The sequence below is a fragment of the Nycticebus coucang genome, chromosome 5 (genome assembly GCF_027406575.1).
Source record: "Nycticebus coucang isolate mNycCou1 chromosome 5, mNycCou1.pri, whole genome shotgun sequence".
Classification (NCBI taxonomy): domain Eukaryota; kingdom Metazoa; phylum Chordata; class Mammalia; order Primates; family Lorisidae; genus Nycticebus; species Nycticebus coucang.
The window spans coordinates 111,566,588-111,577,602 of NC_069784.1; the positions used below are offsets into that span (position 1 = coordinate 111,566,588).

The 11,015-nt window shown below is 40.1% G+C and overlaps 1 pseudogene; it reads right to left on the bottom strand.

The window, feature by feature from the left end:
- Positions 1–8,603, bottom strand: part of LOC128585571 (40S ribosomal protein S8-like) — a 30,190-nt pseudogene extending 21,587 nt beyond the window's left edge.
- Between the last annotated feature and the right edge of the window lie 2,412 nt (positions 8,604–11,015).

An 11,015-nucleotide genomic window follows, 5' to 3' on the forward strand; every position in this document is an offset into this window, starting at 1 on the left:
GTCTATGTATCCTTGTGTCCTTGTGGCCATGATACAGATAAGGGAGGGCCTGAAGCTGATCAGCTATGGGTCATTAACAGCCCAATTGGAAGCACTGCTTATACAATCTCTCCTGAGTTTAGCAGGAGTCATTGTGAGCTGTAACACTTCCCTTTGAAGTGATGCAATAATCTCTAGAATGCTTATTTAGAAGCAAATAGCTTTGTGTAATTGATCCCAAATCTTAAACTAAAGTCCATTGTTAGACTAAATTCTTTTGCTCTTCTCCTAACACCTGCCTTCTGTTTGGCCTTCTGGCATCACTAAGCAGGAAATGGCAAGCTGCTGGCGGAATCTTTTTCTTTGGCTTCTAACACCACATCAGAAAGGAATTATAACTCTTGTTGATTAAACCCTATGTCTCATGTATTATTTTACTGGATTAATATTCTTCAGTGTAGTACTTAGTGCTAAGTATGAGAAATATCTAAAGTAATTAATTTCTTTTTTCAAATCCCTGTGATTTTGTGTAATCATATTCAGCCCTTTAGTCTCACCCTAACACACACTGTTAATAACTTACTGTAGTACCTATTGTGTTCCAAGCACATACAAGCAATTTTTGGCCTCAAATAAGGCTCCTTCTTTTCAATCAATTAAATGTATGAGCTACACTGGACTGTCCTTGTTCCTGTGACCTTTACCATTGACTCTTGCATTATTCTAGCCTAAGACCAGTTCAACCTTGGAAACCTTTTAAATAGCTACTTGAATGTATCCTTGGAGGATTAGCTGTTCTTGAGCTAAGAGAGAACCATAGTTTGTTTGGATTAAGTGGTGCTAAGGAATGGAAAAAAGAATTTTGAATGAACAGTTCATGACAAACAGAGAAAAGGGTGACAGAGGTAGAAATGAGAAACATTTTAAGATATTATTAGGACAGTTTTTATTATAATACTCTCTCTAGAATTTTAATAACTGACACATTTTTGATTTTCCTATATAAGGAGAAGTATACCAGCATATTTTTGCTACATTGGTACATTATGCTCAGAGGCCAGGATATTGGGAACAGACCTGATTTGCTTCATGAAGTTTGCCAAACCTTGTAGCATAATAAATATGCCACTGTGGGGAGAAGGGCAGCTGATGGCTTCAAATCTGTGAGCATTATCACCTGGTGGACCCGGCAGTCTGTGGAAAACCTTAAATCACTCAAGATGAAGCTACTTTTATTTTGTTATATGTCACGTACACGGAGGCATAAATTAGATTGTGCACTTTTTGAAAATGACAATCCATTTGAAATGACAGCAGCTAGATGTTTCGTACTACATAATGTATGAAGGAACTAAGGCTGTATTTGAAGCTAAACAGATCTGGACCTAGTTGGAAATTGACTTGGCAATGAACTGAGTGCCCTTGCCCTTTACAGAGTCCTTCACTACAAAAGTGGCCGGCAGCAAAGAGGAGAGAGGTGTGGTCTTGTCTGAGTTCATCCTCACATCGGTAAAACAGAAAAAGAAAATTGAGAGCAAGGGGAACTGGGGAAAAAGAAAAAAGATATGCGATCTTTGGAGGTACCAAATATGTTTATTTGCAGTCTCTTTTCTTTAGTCCAATGAAAGTATTGGCAAAGTGTTTGGTATTTGAGGCATAATAGTGGGAGTGCTGTCACGATGTAACTAAAGATGGTGGGAAAACCAGTTTGAATAAAATGAGATCCAACTTGAACCTTTGCCCATGCCTGGAACTAAAACCAAGTCAACCCACTGTTAAGTGGCAAAAAATGTTGAGTCATTAGCCTCCTTTTCGGTTCATCTGTTTCTGAATATTTGTATATATCTGCTTTTTTTATACTCATAAAAAATAGACTTTCTTGTGGCACTTAGGATGCAATTCTCAGCTTACTACGTAGTCATGAAATTTAAAGGGATGAATATTAAACGAACATTTTTGTCAAAATACATTCATGAATTTAGATGTTTTTATTAGATTCCTGATGCACTTCTTAAACCCAATCCTTTGGTCGTTTGTATGGATTCTGGAAACAGATAATGGGTATGAAATCTGCTTTGGGAGGTTTCTTTTCAGAGACCATTAGAAAGTGAAAGTGTAAAACATATTTGAATACCAATCCCAAAGTCATCTGTCCTTTAATCTTTGTGTAACTGCTAATTGTTCAGTCCTGCAAAGTGAAGTCTAGGTTTTCAGACAAAAGGGAGGCCATTTGTCTCTCTCTGCACTTTGGTTACATGAGATCATTGCTTTGGGAACTTTTTTAGTTCCTCGTAGACTACTTTGGAGAGGCAAACTGCCTCAGAGGTAATCTGTCCCAGTCTTAGATAATCAGTGCCATTAAAACTCTTACCAAAATGAGTCGAGAGAACTGAACTGTGCCAGAGAGGACGACTAAAACATATCAAAAACAGAATTGCAGTTATTGACATAATATATTCCTGAGTAGTCTGTTCATTAACCACCTTGATGAAGCCCGTCTGGGAGCATACTGCCCATTAGAAACATGAATACATCTTCTGCCCATTAGAAGGATGAATACCACTTCTAGGTAAGAAAAGATACAAGGGATTTAGAGGGTCTGAGGAACGCATTCCATTTTACAGAAACAGAATTATATCTGGACAATTTTATGTGACATTTTGGCAAACTAGGATACATTAAAATACCCCTCTCACTATATTTCCATCCTCCATTTTTTCAATCCTCTTTGGTCAAAAGAGCTTTGATAATTTGTAAAACCTTCCCTGGCTACTCCAGGCAGAATTTCTAGTTCATTCCTCTGTGCTTCCATACTTCTTCTTCTTCTTTTTTTTTTTTTATTGTTAAATCATAGCTGTGTACATTTGTGCAATCAAGGGGTACAATGTGCTGGTTTCATGTACAATCTGAAAGATTCTCATCAAAATATTCAACGTAGCCTTCATGGCATTTTCTTAGTTACTGTATATAGACATTTGTATTCTGCCTTCATTAAGTATCGCCTGTACCCATTCTAAGATGCACCATAGGTGTGGCCCCACCCATTACCCTCCCTCCACCCTAACTTCCCCCCCTTCCCCTTCCTTGGCCCTTTCCTCATAGTCCTGTGCTATAGTTGGGTTATAGCCTTCATGTGAAAGCTATAATTTAGCTTCATAGTAGAGCTGAGTACATTGGATACATTTTCTTCCATTCCTGAGATACTATGCTAACAAGAATATGTTCCAGCTCCATCCATGTAAACATGAAAGAGATAAAGTCTCCACCTTTCTTTAAGGTTGCATAATATTCCATGGTATACATGTACCGCAATTTGCTAGTCCATTTGTGGGTCGATGGGCACTTGGGCTTCTTCCATGACTTAGCAATTATGAATTGGGCTGCAATAAACATTGTGGTACAGATGTCTTTGTTATATTGTGATTTTTGGTCTTCTGGGTATAAACCTAGAAAAAGAATTATAGGATTGGATAGCAGGTCTATTTTTAGGTCTCTAAGTATTCTCCAAACATCCTTCCAGAAGGAACGTATTAGTGTGTGTTCCCACCAGCAGTGTAGAAGTGTGCCCTTTTCTCCACATCCACGCCAACATCTCTAGTTTTGGGATTTTGTTATGTGGGCTACTCTTACTGGGATTAGGTGATATCTCAAAGTAGTTTTGATTTGCATTTCTCTGATGATTAAGGATGATGAGCTTTTTTTCATGTGTTTGTAGATTGTGCATCTGTCTTCTTTAGAGAAGTTTCTCTTCAAGTCCCTTGCCCACACTGAAATGGGATCACGTGTTCTTTTCTTACTAATACATTTGAGTTCTCTGTGGATTCTGGTTATTAGACCTTTATCAGAGGTATAACCTGCAAATATTTTCTCCCATTCTGAGAGCTGTCTGCTTGCTTTACTTACTATGTTTTTGGCTGTGCAGAAGCTTTTTAGTTTGATCAGGTCCCAGTAGTGTATTATTGGTACTGCTTCAACTGCCTGGGGAGTCCTCCTCATAAAATATTCACCCAGGCCGATTCCTTCAAGAGTTTTCCCTGCACTTTCTTCAAGTATTTTTATAGTTTCATGTCTTAAGTTTAAATCTTTTATCCAGTGAGAGTCTATCTTAGTTAATGGTGAAAGGTGTGGGTCCAGTTTGAATCTTGTACAGGTTGCCAGCCAGTTCATCCAGCACCATTTGTTAAATAGGGAATCTTTTCCCCACTGAATGTTTTTAATTGGCTTGTCAAAGATCAAGTAATGGTAAGTAGCTGTATTTGTCTCTTGGTTCTCTATTCTGTTCCAGACATCTACTTCTCTGTTTTTGTGCCAATACCATGCTGTTTTGATCACTATCGATTTATAATACAATCTCAGGTCTGGTAGCATGATTCTTCCAGCTTTGTTTTTATTGCTGAGTAATGTTTCGGCTATTCGAGGTTTTTTTCTGATTCCATATAAAATGAAGTATTATTTTTTCAAGATCTTTAAAATATGACAATGGAGCTTTAATAGAAATTGCATTAAAATTATATATTGCTTAGGTAGTATAGACATTTTAACAATGTTGATTCTTCCCAGCCATGAGCATGGTATGTTTTTCCATCTGTTAACATCTTCAGCCATTTCTTTTCTTAAAATTTCATAGTTCTCTTTGTAGAGTTATTTCACATCCTTTGTTAGGTATATTCCCAAATATTTCATCTTCTTTGGCACTACTGCGAAAGGAATAGAGATCTTGACTGTTTTTTGGCTTAGTTATTGTTGATTTACATAAAGGCTACAGATTTATGGGTGTTGATTTTGTAGCCTGAGACATTGCTGTATTCCTTGATCACTTCTAAACGTTTTGCAGTAGAATCCCTAGTGTTTTCCAGATATACGATCATATCATCTACAAAGAGTGAAAGTTTGATCTCTTCTGACCCTATGAGGATACCCCTGATCACCTTTTCTTCCCTAAATGCAATGGCTAAAACTTCCATTACAATGTTAAAGAGCAATGGAGACAATGGGCAACCTTGCCTGGTTCCTGAACTAAGTGGAAATGATTTCAATTTAACTGCATTGAATATGATATTGGCTGTGGGTTTGCTGTAGATGGCCTCTATTAGTTTAAGAAATGTCCCTTCTATACCAATTTTCGTAAGTGTTCTGATCGTGAAGGGATGGTGGATATTATCAAAAGCTTTTTCACATCAATTGAAAGAATCATATGGTCCTTATTTTTTAATTTGTTTATGTGCTGAATTGCATTTATAGATTTATGTATATTGAACCGGCCTTGAGACCCTGGGATAAATCCCACTTGGTTGTGGTGTATAATTTTTTTGATGTGTTGTTGGATTTGAAAGCTTTGTCTTCAATGTCAGAAATCCTTTCTTCTTCCTTGCTTCTGTTACTGAGGGATTCTACTGTGTTTCTCAGATCTTTGAGGGCTGCAACTTCTTGTCTCAATGTGTCAAAATCTTTGGTCATTTGGTCTTTGAAATCGTGAATTCTTGAGATATCTTTTGGATTACTGCTTGGAATTCTGATTCAATCTTATTTGCTATCCATATTCTGAATTCGATTTCTGATATCTCAGCTATTTGTTTGTGCATGGGATCTTGTGCTGTGTCTACCCCATTGATCCTTGGGGGAGTTGATCTACTCTGATTATTCATATTGCCAGAGTTTGTCTGTTGATTTCACCTCATGATTGTTTCCCACCATTGCCTCTGGCCATCCTCAGAGTTGGGGAGGTGTCTCTCCAAGATTAGACCCCAGTGGGATCACTCTATTGTTGCTGGATCTTTGTAGGGAGTGACCCTGTGTAGTTCCTCTGGGGTTGCCCCAGCCAGGGAGTTCTGGTTGTGGAAGTAGCTCTGGGGTGTGACACACCCGGATCCAGCAACAGGGTGGGAGATGGTGCGCATGATTCTAGGAGTGCCCAGTGCCCAGTGAGTTTGGCACAGAGAGCCCAAGGCTCCAGCTGTCTCTTGCCAGGAGAAGGGCTCTGTGCAGAGGCAGGGAGGGCTCTGGAGGGCATGCGGCTACCAGAGTCCCTGGCCAGATGAGCGGGCCGGTGTGGAGGCTGGGTGGGTACAGGAGGGAGGACGCAGTGTTGCGCAGCTCCCGTAGTTCCTGTTCAGGGTATGTGGAGGCCCAGTGGGTGCAGGTTGCGAGTCAGGGGTCACGGCACAGCTCTTATGGAGGTCCAGGCAGTGCCAAGCCCAGGAATTTGAGGTTGCTATGATCTGTGACACCATAGCACTCTACCCAGGGCAACATCCTGAGGCTCCAGTGCGCCAAAACCAGTCTCACTCTGCCCCTGAGGGTTAAGGCTGTAAGGCAGCTCAGTCCCCACCTTTAGGCTGCTCAGTCAATAGGTTAATAGCTCCCACCTGATCCTTGCTCTGGGACCCTGAGAGCAGAGCTTGCCAGGGCAGTTCTCTCACAATAGCTCCCTGAGGCCCATAGCCAAACACTGTTAGCTCCGTCAGGCTCAGCAGCTCAGTCTAGGGCCCTAGACAATACCCAAAGTTCTGCACACTCCTGCTCAAGTTCTCTCCAAGGCAGTTCAACTGAGTGCCAAGTCCAAAAACACCAAAACAATTCACAGGTAAGGTCTTTCCGGTTTGCAGTCTCACTGGTGCTTGTGCTTGTACTTATGGCTGCCGGCGGGATTAGGTCGATTGAAGACATGCAACCACTTGCCAGTTTTCCACTGTTTTTGTCCTCCTCTTGGGGTCCAGAAGTTCCTTGCTGACTCCCTGTATTCTCAAAGGGATGATTATAAGCAGATCCCACCAGCCAGAGATGCCTGGAGTCTTATCTCCCCAGACTCACCATGCCCAGTTGTAGGGAAGCTGTTACTCAGCAGCCATCTTGCTCCACCCCTCTATTTTTTCTGTGCTTCCATTCTTCTTCAGACATGCCTCTACTGTGGAGCTTTTATTTTTGTATTATAATATAAAAGTTCTGATGCGAATGGGTATAGGCGATTGCACTAATGTACACAGCTAAGATTTAACAATAAAAAAAAAGTTCTGATGTTGGGGGGGTTCTCTCTTTAGACTATGAAAGCAAGGATCCTATCTTATTCAGATGGTTTCCTCAATGGGTAGCACAATGCTCAGTACATAGTAAGTATTCAGTAAATGCTTACTGGCTGCATTAATGCTGTGAGTGAGGGAATTAGTGAAACTCCTGTGAGTCAGAGAAGCTACTTGAATGTATCCAGGTTCTCTTAGAAATCTTTCAAACTACTGAGGCTGACCTCAACACTTGAGGCCACTTCTTTGCAACCTGTCACCATGTCATTAACTATACCTGCCATCTGATGTCCCCTGGGTTGAAAGGCACTTCTCCTTTAAAGCAGGGATGAGTAGATTGCTCTCCCTTGGCTGCCCTAAGGAGTCTCAGTGGCTACAGGATAACAGCAATTAGTCTTTATGTTTTATTCAGCACAGGGGAATTCTTTACCTCCAAACATGACAACTAAGAATTATTAATTGCTTTTTACACCTGAAAAGATTAAGAGTCAGAGAGGCAAAATGATTTCGCAGATCAAGCAGTTAGTGAGACTGGAGCCATTATTAGAACACTGACCACCAACTTCAGATCCCATCCTCTTTCTCCTATGATGTCTCACCTGATCTCAGAGTTGGGGGAGTGAACAGGAAAACCACAGGTGGACTTCAAACTCCCAGAGCAAGATTCTCACAAACATCACCCAAGTGGTTCTCAGAAACAGACCGAGACCATGTCCAGGAATGTATTTTAGAGTCAACACAACCTGTCTGTGCACATAGAAACAAAATGATCTCACCATACTGGCTTCATTAGAAAGGATTCTAAAAAGCTTACTTATTAAAAAAAATTAGTTGCATCCCTACCTAGAATTTTGCTATATGGAATTCTTATCTCTATACTGTAAGAAAGATATGACAGTGTCAAAATATCCAAATTACAAATGTAACCAAAGAGACGACATGATAAAAAGCAAACAACAAACCAACTTCAGGTGTCAAAAGCTGGAAAATTTATCTGGGAGAATATTTAGTGCATAAGAACAAAGCTTTTCCAATGCCGGGATTCTGGTGAAGGTCTTTGGTTGAAGGAGGGAGGAGAGAGCCATAAAGCAGAGATGTGTATCCAGGAGAAAGAGGAGTCCTATGCCTTGTCCCCTGTCAAGGACCAAACCATGGGGAGGAATGTCAAACAGACCCCAGATAGGTTTGTGGGATCTGAGGGGAGAGGCATCTGAGCCGTTTTCCATGATGTAGCTCCAGGGAAGGACCAAGACCAGAGAAGATACCCCTGCACCATGAGTACAGAGAAGGCCTAGACCACCGGGCATCTGATGCAGTTTGATGGAGCAGCAGAATCTGAGAATATGAGGTGGGTCAGTCCTTAGGAAGACTCATAGTCTTTCATGTCTCAAAATGACTCAGGATTGAGGTCTCCTCTGCTGATGTGATTGGCATAGAGCTGGGCTGACCTTGGGTAGCCTCGGGGGTTTCTGATGGCCCAAAGGGACTCTGGAGCAGCCAAAGGCCCTCTGTGTCCCCTGGAGGGCGATGGCAATATCCAGTAGAAACCTGAACACTACACCACACTTTCTTTTCGGAAACATGGGCTAACCCAGCACCAATCTGCATGGACCAATGACGAAAGGCCAGTGGGAGCCAGGTTGTTTCAGGGGATGCCTGTGTGAGATGATCTATGAGTCGATGCTACTCTTGAAACCTTGGGCAGGAAAAATCCACATACACTCTAGGACAATAGGGGCTGGAAATAGACATTAAATCAGTTTATAGACAAATAAAGTTATTTCTACACCCCTAACTTTGAAAACCTTAACCTACTACATGCTATAAAAATCGATTCACTGAATTGTGTCTTTCTCAGTAGTACTGGTTTATTCCAATCAAAAGTGGAGAAGGAACTTGGAAGCTCACAAACCTTCAGATATATGGCTAATCCTGAGTCTAAATCTCTCTTGCTTCTACCCAAATCAGTATTATAATTAGGAAAACTTTCATAGGTTTAGCAATAGTGAAATTTATCACTTTCTAAAATACCTGCAATTGCATCCCATGCCTCATTTTATCAGGTTTGTTCATCTTCTAAAATGACAGCTGCATTTTTATGTATCTACCTATATATGTATTCTTATCACAGCTCAGCCTATCATCCCAGAAGTTGGCAATAAGAATTAAACTTATTATAGGTTTTTTATTTGGTGGTAATAGAGATTTTATTCTGTATACAGGGAACAAGATTTGGCTCACAATAAACCAAGTCTGTAGTTAGAGAACACATTATAACAGAACCACATTGTACTCAGAAATAGGGATCACTAATAAAGACACCAATAGAAACTATTCAACCTCCCGTTCAAATATTTTCTAAATTATTGGTCTCTCTGTGAGAACATTTTCCTCTGGTATAAACAGTGGCCATGAATGGGATGACTGTTTGAACAGTACAAAAGTACCAGGTTTCTTCCTGTTACCCAAACAGTAATAAAGCTCGATGGTACAGCACCCAACCCACCAGCCCATGCCAGATAATGGGGCTTACACATGAGGGGCTGAGACGTTCAGTTCTCTAATAACATGAATGTCCAGTCCCAGCTGGGGGGACACCAACAGCCAAAGTGAACAATTGCAAAAGAGCCATTGAAGAAAAGTGGAAAGGCTTCCTTTCCCTCGAAGCCATTGCAGAATGCAACGGAGCTACATCTGGGTGTCTGGGAATGAATCGTGTCATTGTATAAAGGATCTGAGCACATGCTCTGTTACCCTTCCCCATCCCCCCACCCGTTCCCAAGGATGTTGTCCTACTGATTTATCTTATCAGGACTGCTTGTATCTGTATATGTCAGTGCCAATGAAATAAAAAACAAGAAATGAGACTAAAAAAAAAAAAAAGAAAACTAATTTTCTTTAAAATGATTTTGAAGAACTAAAGGACAGAATGGATGACTTACATAATCTTTAAAATGTTAGGTATTTAGACATACCTCCTTAGACTGTAATGAATATAAATACATTTTGGAGGCGATTGTGCTTATTTTCTTCATTTTTTTAAATGGGGAAGCTTAACCACAGAGGGAATAAATATGAAAAGTTTGGGGACTGACATGTCAGCTCAGATGTGTCTGGCTCCTGAGAATCCCCTAGGAATGATGAAGATGATTCATGATCTTCTTCAATGGTGACTTTCACACTTTTTTGACTATAATTCATAACAAGAAATTCATCTTACACTGAGATCTAGCACAGTATTTGTGTGTGTTTAGCAAAAGTTTCATGAAATAAAAATGAAATAGTATATTCTTTTTCCTGCTGGCTCAGGCTGCTATTTTCTATTTTGTTCTTTTTTTAAAGAAAGAAAAATGCAATGTTTCACTAACTTGGTTACACGTTATGATTCTCAGATAGGTCTTGAACACAGTTTGAAAAGCAGTTTAACTAAAATATCTCTGCCATGTAGACCACTGGTCTTTGTTTCAGCACTCTCACAATAGAAATCTGAATTCTTCCATAACACTTCAACTGCCACACTAGAAAAAAGAAATATGTTTTTTTGGGGGGCACAGTGTTTTATTAGATCAAGATATTAACTGCCATTTGAATTGTATTTAACTCACATTAGTTTTGAGTCAATAGACTCAGAAAGCATATGTAATTCACACATCTCTTGACCTATCTTGATCTAATAAGGAAATTTTTTTTTTTTTTTTTTTTTAGTGTGGCAGTCAATATACCAGGCACATGTGAATTATACATGCTTCAAGTGGCCCCGGGCTCAAAACTTGCTCAAAACTAGCACAAATTAAATATAACACATGGCAGTTAATGTGACTATAGGAATCTGAATTCTTCTGTAACTGTTCATTATATTTCTGGACATTTCTACATATGGACATGGTCTGCAATGGTCTAACAAGTTTGTGAATTTGCCTCCAGGGGCATACGTCAGCAGCAGCACTGTTCAAACAGTTTGGTCATGGTGCGTAACCTTGGTACATCAGCGTCTCATAGTTGTGGTTGTGTCAACATGTG